Source organism: Ambystoma mexicanum, chromosome 3p (genome assembly GCF_040938575.1).
Source record: "Ambystoma mexicanum isolate Mex_15411 chromosome 3p, UKY_AmexF1_1, whole genome shotgun sequence".
NCBI lineage: Eukaryota > Metazoa > Chordata > Amphibia > Caudata > Ambystomatidae > Ambystoma > Ambystoma mexicanum.
The window spans coordinates 1222321291-1222335668 of NC_090925.1; positions in this window are offsets into that span (position 1 = coordinate 1222321291).

The following is a 14378-nucleotide window of genomic DNA, read 5'->3' on the forward strand; positions in this document are numbered from 1 at the left end:
AAGTACTGGATACATTTGACGGATGTACGAAAAGCATATAATAGTGTGCAGGAAGAGGTGGATGAGGAGGCACAGACAACAGCAAACAATACTAATGAAAATGATGAGTGAATACAAAAATGTGTGTGGATGAAGTATACCTGCCAGAGAAAATTGTTAACGAAAAAACATTATATTACAGGTTATCTATAATGATGAAGGATTGCCAAAAAAAATAAAATAAATAATAATAAAAGTGTCCAATTACAATGCCCGCAGTCTGAATGATCGTAGCCCCTCTGCAATATCCTGATTATATAACACCCCCACCAGCCGGCCCGCTCCCGTAACCAAAAACACACTGCTAGATAGCATAAAGAAAGAGAATGAAGAAATGACAGCGAGATATGAAATATTATATGATAATTGGGCAATGGGGGGCGAGAGGGAGAAAGGGGGGCCCACACTGTCCATCGCCCATGAGGCCGGGAAATACCTTAGAAAAAGGAATAACAGACGGAGAAGGGAGGCGGGGAGGAGGAAATATGATGAATATTATGGGTTAGGATTAGACAAAATGGAAGACCCACGACACCCCCACCAGACAAATAAATGGTATGCGGACATGAGTGCAACGGCTAAGCAAACAACAAACGAGAGCTGTTATGTCTGCTCCCTCATTCCCCATTCTTCAGGTACACCCAAAGTATTGTTACCGAAAGAGTTGCCTATTGTCGATGCCCAGTGTCTCCTTCATCTTACGTTGTGCAGAATTAAGAACACCTTCCAGGCACATGAGGTAACTTTTAGGATGCTGCAGAACGAAAAGACCTGTTACCCAAAGGCAGTAGGAGTGCTATGTTTGGAGGAGCCATTTTTTATAATACAAGGGACACTTTTTTCGGACAACAAGTGGAAGGACGAAGAAATAATGTGCAAGGCTGAAGCACTGCGGGGTGTGGCACCAGAGAAACTGCAATGGATCGAAGAGACATGCACACCCATATGGAAGGAACACATCTCAAAATTGACTTGGGTAACGGCCATCGAAAAACCCTTCAAGCTGCAGAAAGAAATAAACTATGAACTGCGTTTCAAGGGAGACGGGAGAACCACCATGGGGGCAAACAAGAACTGTAACAAGACCCTCACCATCCCAGATATGAGAAAAGGGACAGCGGCCCTAATGGGTACCTATTGGGTATGTGGCAACCAAGCATACCTACACCTCCCACAATCCTGGGGTGGCAGCTGTTCATTGGCCACCCTGCACTCCGCGCTAATGGTAATCCCGGAAAGCCACATTGATGGGGGCAAGGAGACGCGAGGAAAATCTCAACAGAGTGGGGCCTAACCAACTGCAGAATCACAAGTATATGTCCTGTCCTCCGGAAACAAGGAAGGGGCACTGTCCCGAAACAGACGATCATCGAACTACATATCAAAAGCATCATCAGAACTGCTGGCACAGATCCCAGATAAATATCGATTATTCAGCTCTGCAGAAACGTTCTTCGCCTCACTCGTCCCAAGCATCCAGGCACGAGCAAATGCAAAGTGGCTCCAAATCACACGTTGGGAACTGATCCAACTGGCAAATGATACTGAAGAAGGGTTTAACGTAATAAAAGTGGAACTGCGAGCACTACGGCTAATGACCATGCAGAACAGGTATGTCTTGGACCTGTTGACAGCAATGGACGGAGGTGTTTGCCGAAAAATTGGAAGTGCCTGCTGCACTTTCGTACCTTCTGAAGACGCAGATAACGGCTTCCTGTCCCATGTGATCGAAGCAGTACATAACCTATGAGAAAGAATGAGAATGGAAGGTGGAGCAGAAGAAAGTACATGGTTCGACAATATCTTCTCCTGGGTCCCATCATGGCTGGGAATGACTGTCAAGTTTTTGATGCCGGCTGCAGTGTTCCTCCTTTTCATTTTTTGCCTATGCCAGGTGGGTCTTCGATGTTGTGCCAACGCAGTGCCGAATGGTGCAATGATGATGGTGACAATGGGCAACGCCCGCGGTACAATACAAACTATGCAGGAAGCACAGGTACAAACGGGAACAGAATACACGTCAAGATTCCAGATGGTGCCCATGTACCACGACAATGATATAGTAGATAAGTTATGGCACACTACAATTAAAGAACCCCGTGTACTTGAATGGTATGAGGAAGTGTGGGTGGACCAACAAGGGGAGAGCGGTTGTATATACCTGACCTGTACCCCAGATGAATATGCTAGGAGAGGTGAAAGCCTGCGAGGGGTGTGCAGGGCATGGATGCCCATAAAAGGCACCCCTGCATGGGATGACGCTATAGCTGACGAGGAAGAGTGCAGGAGGTTGGAGGATTTAAAGTATTTGTTACTTAAGTAACGAAAGGGGGGAAATGTATTGGAGGACTGGTCCAGGAGACCCCCCTCCCATGCCTCTTCTCCCCCGGTGAGGTTCATGGCTCATCAGTTGTCCTTCCTACCACCAGGGCCCAGGTGGTGGGTGGGGCACTGGCTGAAGACATTGACCAAACCTGCTCAATGTAGCTAGGCCCTGGAAACCATTTTGTGTAATAAAAATGGCTTGAGCCCTGTGCACCGCAGCGCGGCCCCCACCCTTGGAGAGTGTCACTTATCCCTGTGGCCACAGCTCCCTGGCAGACCCGCTAAGAGCCCGTTCCCACGAACAGACGGACATGAGCTAGTGTTAGATACCAACACTGTAACATTTCACCTTCCGCAGTGTATCGCTGTTTCCAGCATGACCCGGCCAGCAGGGCCTGAGTGGAAAAGAACTGTACAATGGTCCCCTGACAAAAGCAAAGTCCCCAGATACTAATGAGCAAACCACCTGTGATGAAAGCGTTCTCTCCACAACCTCTCTGACTAAAAAACCTGTAAAATATATGAAAATGGCAGAATGGGTGCTCATATGACATTAGGGATGAAGCACCCACATCCCTGTAGCTATGCGCAAATGGTAAAAGCGTCCCGGTGGCTTTTCATGTTATGTGTGTTATCGAGAAGACTGCACCCCACGGTCCCGCGCCAAAACTGAACTAATGCTGCTAGAGTGCAAAGGAAGACAAATGCAACCATATTGAGGGCTCATGTAAGGGGTGCAGGAAAATGCACCATATGTGTGTCCAAGCCCACCATGTGCCACTGCCGGCAGTCTCAGTGGCGGGTTGTTCCTGCGTGCTCCACCAACCTTACTACTACCTCACTTACCGTGTATGTATAAACGTATAACAAAATGTTGTAGTTGCTAAAAACGTAGTGTACAAGTAATGTGCTCAAATTGGCCATATGGATGGCACTAACAATGTCATAAACGTGAGCTTTGGAAAGACTCAATGAGTATTGTATATTATATGAATGTTCATGTCTCTGCCACCTAAAGTCTGGAACACACGAGGAAAATACCTTTGTGAGCACACGCAAGGCCATTCCCCCTTCCTCCCAGTGAAGCCGGCCAGACGAAAAAGCAGAGGCCTGTGCTGCCCTGCTCCACCTCCCCCAACTCGGCTGGAGCCGCTTCAAACATTCACATTCCCCCGCAGCACCCAAGGCCACGGCCTGCCACCTGAATTATTTACAATCCAGCAGTAAACCCCGGCCTTAAAACACAAATCCAAAGGCGCCCTTTCCTAGGCTCCACGACCCACCGGCTCACCTTAGGTTAATGGCCCCTATAAAATTAGGACACCCAATATTATGGCAACATTACAGGAACACATCCATAATGACTTCTAACAAGACATGATAACACGGACCGCCTGTCCCATGCCCCGAGACCCAACCCCACGACCTCTGATACCCGGTCAACAGGACGATGGTAACCATGTATTGATGAATCACCAACAGACCCCACTCTAGGTGCATTCCTCCTGTGTTGCGTTAACCTGTAGACTAACCTATTGGAAGATTTACCAGGGAAGATTATAATGCAATGTTGAATGACTGCGGTGTGCGTGGCCCTAGGGCAGAAAGTCAGGAAAGACATTCATCTCTGACACGGATCACGGTTGGCTCAACAACACCGCCCGGATGAGCCCAGCTGACCTGCCAGGCCCAGCCCAACCCACGAGGGTAACCAGTGACGTCCTCCAGCCGTGGCAAACCACATCACAGCAGCACCTATAGCTAGTCATCGCCACCCAATCCCCACGAACTTGTGCCCCCTATAGCATGTAGGTTCTAATGACGTTTTTTGTAAATATATACGCCTATCTTTGCTATTGTCAGACAGAGCGCTCTCGGAGTTTGCAGAGTTCTTTGCATGCCCTGTTTAGTTGATAAACTCCCATTTAAGCTCACCCACACTTTGTCCTGGCCTTATTCCCATCCTGGGAGAGTCCATTATTGTCTCTCATTGTGGGGAGGATCGTGCTACCTGGGGACGCTTGCCTTCACCATCCAGACCTTCACGTGGGCCATTCACTTTTCCTTGCTGATGTCACGGGTTATAGTGCAGAGCCTTTTGAATAGGAACAAGACATGGATGTAATAAAATAAATTAATACTGTTTTGGGATGGGGTACAGAAGAGTAGGTAAGTATAGTGAGGTAGAGTGGAGTGGGGTACTGTGGGGGGAGTGGTGAGAATTAGGGTAGGAGTTGGGTGAGATAGTGTGGGTGAGTGTGTTGAGCAACATCGGGTTAGTAGGCTGAGCTAGAGTACAGTAACTAAACTTGCAGTCCGCTACGTCCTTCCCAGAGCCAAAGATCACAATAGATTATGCCTATGCTGACACTGATCCTGTGATTTTCCCTGATCACTTTTTTGCAGCAGCTCTCCTATGATCTTGCACAGATACCTAAAGTGAAGGATAGAAAAAGGGAATGTTAATGTTCAGTACAGTAGCCTGAAGTTGCCACACTTTCATAAAACAAATCTATGGCACCTTGTTTGAAATGTGGCCATGCTTATCAATTGCTATAAAGGGTAGTCACAACTTCTTTCCAGGCACTTTCATACACTTCAATGGAATCACCACCCCAGACAAAGGTTATCACACCTCCCACATGCGCCCTGACCCCCCCCCCCTATTTAGACTGGCTGAGTAATGACACAAAAGATGGCATGTTTTCTGCTTACGCTGTTGTATATTGAAGGAGAAGTTCTCTCAGAAATTGTATTGGCCCAATGGATAGGGTTTGTACTTTTGAGCATGTATTGATCAATCACAATTTTCTTTCCACTGTATTTTACCTTCGATTTTCTGACATTTAGACATGCAAACGGCACGGGCAGGACACCGCCATCTTGTGATAATCTTATCTGTTGATCAATTGCTCTAAATTCAAATGCCCCGGAGGCAATAAATCTCATAACACACGCCCATCAAGCTGACATCACCATGTCATACAGATATGCTACACCCCTTGTCATGACGTTGGTGTACAGCATAGCCAAGCATCCACTGTCAGCAACTACGCCATCACATTACTCAATGTAAAAGGGGTAAAATGCACACACACACACATAATGTTTACTCGCTTTTCACAAAAAGGAGATAACAAGTTACACTTTTCATAATTACTCATAGTTGGGAATTTACTAAGTGGTTCTATTTCTTGATGAGATGGAAACTGTTGATTACATCTAACAGAGCCATTACAACTTTTGTCGCACATAATGTGAGGAACCAGGAATGAGACACAGCCATGAAGGACTCATGGTATTGGTTATATACTTTTATTAAATAATAAAGGGTTTTGAAAATACCGCTCTGTCCCTAATCTGGGAAGTATTTCCCTACCTCAACCAAAACTAAAGTTCTGTCCGGATTGCCCTAGCAAAAATGTTCTGTGTCCGAAATTCTATCCTGGCCCTCGCCTTCTAAAACGAACTCTAAGGTGTTAAGGGTATTGTCTCTGGGTTGAAATGCGCAAACATGTTCAAATTCAACAAAAAGGTATAATCCAGCACAAAATCCAAATGGATAATGTTCACAGTTCATGTGAATGTCTCCCTTCGCCAGGTTTCTCTCCACCAAAACAAAAGTCCAAAGAATAACCAAGTTCTTTAAAGCCCAAGAGGATGACTCCTTTCTCTTGGTATTACCATCTACTCCAGGGGAAATAACTCCCTTCCCCAAGTCTTTTACACAAACACTGTCTTCAAAACCCCAGTGGCATGATTCTTCTTCGGGTTTCTCTTTTCAAAGTAACATTTTTTTGGTACAGGTTCCATACTCACAAGACACCTGATATAATGTCCTGCTAGGCTCTCTCATGTAGCTCCTTTATACAATTTGGGTGTGGGTCCCAAACTCGCAAGACACCTGGCATACTCTCCTGCTATGTTCTCTTTTCATTCCTGCATTTCTTGTATTCACACAGTTCCAATATTCTGCATTGTTTTCATCAAACCACTGGGTCTCAAATCCACTTTCATTTCCTCCTTTTTTTAAATGTCCAAACACCTGGTATACTCCCCTGCTAGGTTTTCTCTGTATTATTGTATTTCTTTTATTCACACAGTTCCAATATTCTGCAGAACTTTTATAGAACTGTCTGGTCTGAACCCCACTTTCATTCTCTTTGTTTGGTAAATGTCCCAACAGCACAACCACCTTGCTTGCTTGGGGTCACCCGATTCATGTAACTGGCCCTTATCGGTACTTGTTGGAGCTGCCGAAGCACCCCATTGACCCAGCTTCACTTCCCAGGGCTCACTGGCTCTCTCTGGCATTCTCCAGATCTCTTGCGGAAAACGCACAGAAGCGCCCCAGTGTACTGCCTCCATTTTACAGGCTTACCGACTTTGTCTGGCGGCTTCCACATCCTTCACAGCTCCTGCTTCACTCCTGAGCCCTTCTCCGTTTTTGGGCGATGTTGGTACTGCTTTTTCGGTTCCTACAGTAACCCGGAAGGGTCCTCTTCTCTTCCTGATCCGATCCCTGCAAGGCGAACCAGCTTCTGCAGTCCTTCCTCTCTCGCCGTCTCCCCGATTGCCTATGGGTTCCTCAGCTTGGCTTCCTCGGCAGTAACTAACCGACTGCAACTCACAGTGACTTTCAGCTTTTACATCTTTAAACTCCTGCTTCAAGGAAGGGAGTTGCTTGGAGCCAATCAGCTTCCTCAGAGCACTAGACTGCTCCTTCTGGTTTTGCTACGTATTCAGCATTACTCTGCTTCTCATCCTTGTCTCAGTCTTTATCATTCAGTTTATTACTGAAATTTGAGGGATATTGTCATCAGGCTTTACGGGGTTGTTGAAGGGGATGATCACCGTATGCCATCAAGGCATGAGGAATGGAAGGGATATCCCTAAAAGCAAATGGGGACGTACCATGTCTCACCCAATTATGTTGCCTTCTCCATGTGGTCCTCCCTCAAATAGCCGCACCCAGGGTCAGGATCACATAACAGCTGCCGTCCGCTGGCCACATGGAGAGAGGCTATCCAAGGGAAATGAGTGATGACATCACATCAGATTCATCACATACCCTTCGGCTAACTCTCTGACTTCCCACCCAAGGGTTCCCCCCCTTGTTTCAAGTAGGAGTTTTACCACTTTGTAACCCCTCCTCATACTGGGTTACCCAATTCCAGATGTGACCATCATGTGGAAACTCCCCTTTTTCCCAGGAGTCTATAAGGGAATAAAAGCTGGGAAAGTTGTTAACATTACATACGATGGTTTCCTCAAAAAACAAGGTAGGGGTTCTTCCACCTGTGGATTAGATGGTTCTTTTGGACAGAGAGGTCCACCCCTGTGGGTTCTAATTTTTATCCGCACCACTTGTGAGACCTATTGGTCAAACTGAGCAATATCACTTCCTTTAACTAGTTGGGCAGGTAGGTTGGGGGGAGGGGTTCCATGTGATAATATCCACACAAAGATGTCGCCATACAAGTTTTTTGCTGCGATATTACCCCATGGAACCTGCGTGGGGACACCGCTGCAACCCCAGCTCCCATAAATTATCCCCATAAATAATGTTGCCTATGCCGTTTCCTGGCGACTATATGTATGGCAACATTATTTATGGGGATAATATTACCTGATACCGGTTGGGGATCACTACCACTATAAGATGTCATTCTTTTGCCAACATGCTAATGGGATTTTGTGTTTGTGGGTGTCTATCAATGAAGCCATGAATACAGCTTACACTCTTTTTTCCAATATTCTTCCATCCCGAGGGAAGTAATTCTGGTTTTGCAGGACACACCCCTTACTCCCAGTGTCTAATTGGGCCCAGATAGCCTTTCTGCCTAGGACAGCAGGAACTCTATGGATGGTTTTGCCTCTGGGTCTACTATTTTCATTTTTCCTCCCTGTAGGGAGGGTATCCAGTGATATGGTCACCACAAAATGGCAGTTGTTACAAACAATCGCGGCAAAAAGGCTGTGGAGCGATTCGGTAAAAGTGTTTCCATTATACCACACAAGGGGAGTGTGGGTTGTGGGGGTGCCTTCCACGCCCCTTGTGCAGTATAATGGGTCTGAGGGTGCAGGGGTATCCCCCTGCATCCATTACATGGATTATGGGGGACACACCAAAGCCTGTTTGCCGCAATTGTTTTTAAAACAGCAATTATCGTGGTGACTTTATTACATGGAATTTTAGGGAGATGTCTCTCTGGATTCTGTTCCCAATCTGCCAGTTTCTCACTAGGCTCTCACTAGGTTGGGTGTAGAGGACACTCGCATAGGATGGTTAATATCTCGCTTATCTACTTCGCCCATCCTGACTGGGTTCTTTTAACGATAGTATTGTCGGGAGATCAGTCTTAGTCAAGGGGCAATGCCTCGCCAGGTGGCCATACTCCCCACAAGAGAAACATAACTTCTGAACTAGTAGGAGATGGGGGCATAATAGATGGTATATCTCTGTTTTCACTCTATCATCATAGCATCAAAACCTGGTCCATTAGAGCAGGAACCAATCTACCCCAGGGACACCATTCAGTGGTTTACAGGGACCAGAGACACCCCATAGACATAATCGGTCTTCATCTTCTTCTCCTACCATGAGAGTGTCCGTATCTGGGTCTCTATCACTGCATTCTTTGGGGTTCCTCAGTTCTCTGAAGTTATGAAGGGGTTTTAACAGGACCAGTGGTTCTCCCTTCTCCTTGTGTCTTTAGTCGGTCCTGGTACTGTATATGGGTTCACCAATGGAGGATACTAAGGGGACAGGGTGGTTGAGACTTTCCCTAGTAGGTATCACAAATAACATCTGAGGAGTGACCTGGGCTTTCTCTTTTGATTTATGGATTGTAACTTTCTCAGTGTATGGAGTGGTAGTCTCATCTCCTCCAAAAACATAATTTGATGTCACCCTTGTAGGTTTATGTTGAGACACCTAAGTTACGGCTTTCTATTCCGTGGGGGGCAGAATTTTTCCAAGATATTTGAGAACTGGCAATGTTATTTGTCCACAAGGACCCATCTTCAGCCTGATCACAATCCCAGTTAGGGTCGTACTCCGCTTCATCTTCTTAATGATCGGAAACATTTCTGGTGTCCTAATCTACCTAGATAGATTCTCAGGATGATTTCCTTCTTTTTTTCTTGTTGGAGGGAGGCGCCCATAATGTTTCATATACCAAGCTTCCCACCATCTCACCTTTTTTGATCTTGATCTTGAAGAGAAATGTAAGAGCGCACATTTCAATTCATCTCCACAGGAGAGGAGGGATAATATTTGTAACTCCTTTCTTCTACGAGGCATATGTAGATTACCCAGACAGTGGGGACACTTATTCAAAACCCTAACGAAAATATGGGTTTGTCTCTTCCCGAAACCAGATCATTCTGGGGGATAAATCAATGGTAGCTATTCACTTCCACAATTTACCTCACTGGAAAAATGGCCTGTGAAGTTCATGGTTGAAATGTCACCCCTATTCTAGCACTTGGATGAATCAGGTGCCTATGGCTTCGCAATCGACTGTGAGAAACCAGAGGGTGTCTCACCCATTAGTCCCCAGCAATCTCTCTCTCTGGTGGCCAGTGCACGGCCATCGTGTTTGGATCCAGACTCTGGGGGTGGACCAGTGTGGGAGGATCACCTGCGTGAGGGGTCTTCGGGGAGTGGGGGGTGAGGCAGCTGATGGTGAGACGTGGTATTCCCCCCTTTTTTGTTCAACTAACCCATCCTATTTTTTAGGATTCTCTGAGGTCTCAAATCCTCGCCCCCCCTTTTTACACAAACACTGGGCTGAGGAAGATGGTGACTGAGAGTAATAAGACTAACTCTCATACATCATACTGGACATGTCCCACGGATCTGGTCAGGCAAAATCAGGCACTTGACTTTAAGTGCATACACCTGATACCAATTAGCTCTCCTCACACGGATAAAAGGCAGAACCTAGAGACACACACTGAGCAAGGCCAAACACGAGCACAAGTAGAACTTCCGGGGTGAAGGCAAACCTACTGGAACAGAGCGACTGACTAAGTGAAGAGAGCAGCGGGTCGAAACCCCTAAGAGTTCCCTAAAGGAGGTTGTTGCCTCCAGCAGGCCATGAAAGACACATGGAGAAACCCAGATCCCACATCAGAAGGCTACATTGTGTTTCAAGGATGCCAGCGACCTTCCCGGGTGAATGGCAGAGTTGGGGAGGCGAGACTAAGCCTGTGGTACTAACCTTGACTCATAAATTAGAAATCATTAAACCAACAAAGAAACGCACCCAGCCAGTGAGTTGGCAAGCAACCTGAGATTTAACAAAACCCTTAAAATTATTTTGGGAAAATTGGAAGATGAGGATGGGAAGGACTGGGATCGCATGATCCCATGGGCACTATTTTCAGTAAAGAAGACCCCTCAGGCATCCACTGGATTCTGTTCTTTTGAGTTACTCTATGCTAAAGACCCAAGAGATGTTTTAGTCATGCTCCTGGAGACCTGGGAAGAAAGAGAAGAGACACCTATTCCCCTCTCACAGACAGCTACCCGATTGTGAGAGCACATGAAACTCATCCGGGGTCTAGTCCACACTCATATGGAGAAAGCTCAAGCCCAACAGAAGTCCACCGATGACAAGAAGGTGGATTTAAGACTATTTTCAGTAGGACAGAAAGTATTAGTCCTCTTACAAGACTAACTCTCATACATCATACTGGACATGTCCCACGGATCTGGTCAGGCAAAATCAGGCACTTGACTTTAAGTGCATACACCTGATACCAATTAGCTCTCCTCACACGGATAAAAGGCAGAACCTAGAGACACACACTGAGCAAGGCCAAACACGAGCACAAGTAGAACTTCCGGGGTGAAGGCAAACCTACTGGAACAGAGCGACTGACTAAGTGAAGAGAGCAGCGGGTCGAAACCCCTAAGAGTTCCCTAAAGGAGGTTGTTGCCTCCAGCAGGCCATGAAAGACACATGGAGAAACCCAGATCCCACATCAGAAGGCTACATTGTGTTTCAAGGATGCCAGCGACCTTCCCGGGTGAATGGCAGAGTTGGGGAGGCGAGACTAAGCCTGTGGTACTAACCTTGACTCATAAATTAGAAATCATTAAACCAACAAAGAAACGCACCCAGCCAGTGAGTTGGCAAGCAACCTGAGATTTAACAAAACCCTTAAAATTATTTTGGGAAAATTGGAAGATGAGGATGGGAAGGACTGGGATCGCATGATCCCATGGGCACTATTTTCAGTAAAGAAGACCCCTCAGGCATCCACTGGATTCTGTTCTTTTGAGTTACTCTATGCTAAAGACCCAAGAGATGTTTTAGTCATGCTCCTGGAGACCTGGGAAGAAAGAGAAGAGACACCTATTCCCCTCTCACAGACAGCTACCCGATTGTGAGAGCACATGAAACTCATCCGGGGTCTAGTCCACACTCATATGGAGAAAGCTCAAGCCCAACAGAAGTCCACCGATGACAAGAAGGTGGATTTAAGACTATTTTCAGTAGGACAGAAAGTATTAGTCCTCTTACAAGACTAACTCTCATACATCATACTGGACATGTCCCACGGATCTGGTCAGGCAAAATCAGGCACTTGACTTTAAGTGCATACACCTGATACCAATTAGCTCTCCTCACACGGATAAAAGGCAGAACCTAGAGACACACACTGAGCAAGGCCAAACACGAGCACAAGTAGAACTTCCGGGGTGAAGGCAAACCTACTGGAACAGAGCGACTGACTAAGTGAAGAGAGCAGCGGGTCGAAACCCCTAAGAGTTCCCTAAAGGAGGTTGTTGCCTCCAGCAGGCCATGAAAGACACATGGAGAAACCCAGATCCCACATCAGAAGGCTACATTGTGTTTCAAGGATGCCAGCGACCTTCCCGGGTGAATGGCAGAGTTGGGGAGGCGAGACTAAGCCTGTGGTACTAACCTTGACTCATAAATTAGAAATCATTAAACCAACAAAGAAACGCACCCAGCCAGTGAGTTGGCAAGCAACCTGAGATTTAACAAAACCCTTAAAATTATTTTGGGAAAATTGGAAGATGAGGATGGGAAGGACTGGGATCGCATGATCCCATGGGCACTATTTTCAGTAAAGAAGACCCCTCAGGCATCCACTGGATTCTGTTCTTTTGAGTTACTCTATGCTAAAGACCCAAGAGATGTTTTAGTCATGCTCCTGGAGACCTGGGAAGAAAGAGAAGAGACACCTATTCCCCTCTCACAGACAGCTACCCGATTGTGAGAGCACATGAAACTCATCCGGGGTCTAGTCCACACTCATATGGAGAAAGCTCAAGCCCAACAGAAGTCCACCGATGACAAGAAGGTGGATTTAAGACTATTTTCAGTAGGACAGAAAGTATTAGTCCTCTTACAAGACTAACTCTCATACATCATACTGGACATGTCCCACGGATCTGGTCAGGCAAAATCAGGCACTTGACTTTAAGTGCATACACCTGATACCAATTAGCTCTCCTCACACGGATAAAAGGCAGAACCTAGAGACACACACTGAGCAAGGCCAAACACGAGCACAAGTAGAACTTCCGGGGTGAAGGCAAACCTACTGGAACAGAGCGACTGACTAAGTGAAGAGAGCAGCGGGTCGAAACCCCTAAGAGTTCCCTAAAGGAGGTTGTTGCCTCCAGCAGGCCATGAAAGACACATGGAGAAACCCAGATCCCACATCAGAAGGCTACATTGTGTTTCAAGGATGCCAGCGACCTTTCCGGGTGAATGGCAGAGTTGGGGAGGCGAGACTAAGCCTGTGGTACTAACCTTGACTCATAAATTAGAAATCATTAAACCAACAAAGAAACGCACCCAGCCAGTGAGTTGGCAAGCGACCTGAGATTTAACAAAACCCTTAAAATTATTTTGGGAAAATTGGAAGATGAGGATGGGAAGGACTGGGATCGCATGATCCCATGGGCACTATTTTCAGTAAAGAAGACCCCTCAGGCATCCACTGGATTCTGTTCTTTTGAGTTACTCTATGCTAAAGACCCAAGAGATGTTTTAGTCATGCTCCTGGAGACCTGGGAAGAAAGAGAAGAGACACCTATTCCCCTCTCACAGACAGCTACCCGATTGTGAGAGCACATGAACCTCATCCGGGGTCTAGTCCACATTCATATGGAGAAAGCTCAAGCCCAACAGAAGTCCACCGATGACAAGAAGGTGGATTTAAGACTATTTTCAGTAGGACAGAAAGTATTAGTCCTCTTACCTACCTCTGAAAATAAACTTGTCTCAAAATGGCATGTGCCCTATGAGGTGCTATAGCAAACAGGAACCTGTACCTATAAAATCGCCGAACCTGATAGAAAACAAAAGACCCACCTCTACCATGTAAATCTCCTAAATGAGTGGAAAGAAAATCCTTCCGCAACTACCTCCTCTATATTGTCTTGTTTGGTATCCAAGGTTATAGACAACTCTGAACTTATTACCCAAGAACTATCTAAAGAGCAACAAGATGATTTGAACAACCTTATTATGGTGTTCCCCAATGTATCCTGCTAGAAACCAGGTAGAGTACATGGTGCTTATCATTATATCAGAACTTCAAATGGAAAAGTGTTCTATTTGAAACCATATAGACTCCCAGAAGCACTAAAACAATTAGTAGTTGAGGAAGTTTAATAAATGCTGAAGGCAAACATTATTGAGCCCTCTAAAGTTTAGAGTTCCTTAAAGGAGGTTGTTGCCTCCAAAAGGCCATGAAAGACATGTGGAGAAGGCCAGATCCTACATCAGAAGGCTGCATTGTGTTTCACGGATGCCAGCAACCTTCCTGTGTGAACGGCAGAGTTGTAGCGGCGAGGCCAAGCCTGTGGTACTAACCTTGACTCGTGAATTGGAAATCGTGAAACCAACAAAGAAACACCCACAGCCGGCGAGTTGACAAGCAACCTGAGAGACCGTTGTGTATGAAAGAAAGTTTGAAGTGGCAACATTACATAGGAAGTGAAGGCTGCATGCGTGTGGATG